General features: G+C 48.5%; 1 pseudogene; it reads right to left on the reverse strand.

The window, feature by feature from the left end:
- Nucleotides 1-417: 417 nt before the first annotated feature.
- Nucleotides 418-1,050, reverse strand: part of LOC111967078 (transcription factor COE1-A-like) — a 65,172-nt pseudogene continuing 64,539 nt past the window's right edge.

Raw genomic sequence — 1,050 nt, forward strand, 5'->3', positions numbered from 1 at the left:
CCTTATGGCAGACTAAAGCAGTAGATAGACCTTATGGCAGACTAAAGCAGTGGTTCGCACATATTTCACTGTTTCCCTGCTGTGACCAACCTAAAGGATTTAGGGGTTTTCTTATGACCCACAAAGTCAACGCAACGGGCCACTCTGAAGAGAAAAACTATTACACTATTGTCAGCTAGCTTAGTATTAGCCGCAACACCCCACCTGGTCCCTCTGATCATATGAGAAACAACTAGACTAGAGGAAGACAGATAAAGAGGAATGGAAATCCTGTGGACAAGGAGAGAAAACCCGGTGGAGTTGGAATGATGGATGGAGTGAAGCATATAATCTACAGACCATGAGAGGGAGGAGAAGAGAAAGAGGGATGGGTGATTAAATGGAGTGAGAGAGAGAGACAGAGAGAGCTAACATACTTCAGGAGAAGGCCAGACCCTGAAGAGAGCTGGAGGAGGAGTACTTGCTAGAGTCCACAAAAGACTGATCTACTGAAGTGGAGGAAGAGAGGGAGACAGAAATAGAAATACAGGGGGGGGTCAAGATGAAAGAAGTAGAATAGGGGAAAGTGGGACAGGAGGGTAAAGAAAACAACAACATTATTATAAAAGGGGATGGGGGTATGGAGAGAGGCATAGAGCTGGATTGACTCTAGCTAACTCATCAACAAACCATAGACTAATTACTGCCTCGCTAACATGATAACTAGCCAACAAGCTAAGCAGCCAACAAGCCAAACAGCCAACAAGCTAAGCAGCCAACATGCTAAGCAGCCAACAAGTTAAGCAGCCAACATGCTAGCTCACCTTGCAGTCCGTTAGCAATAGCGCCGGTGCAGGTGAGTGGAGGGGAGGTCTGCGGCCGTACAACGGGGGCGAAGGCGCTCTTCTGTTTGACCGCAGCAGACACCATGTTGGCCGGAGAGAAGGAGAAGATGCCTGAAGAACTACTGCAATTAGAGGGAAGATTGGTGGTGGAGGCCATGGTGGGACTGGAGGGAACGACTGGAGGAGAGAGAAAGATAGAGAGGAGGAGGGAGAGTGGGGAGGGAGG

This window comes from Salvelinus sp. IW2-2015, linkage group LG8 (genome assembly GCF_002910315.2).
Source record: "Salvelinus sp. IW2-2015 linkage group LG8, ASM291031v2, whole genome shotgun sequence".
Lineage (NCBI taxonomy): Eukaryota > Metazoa > Chordata > Actinopteri > Salmoniformes > Salmonidae > Salvelinus > Salvelinus sp. IW2-2015.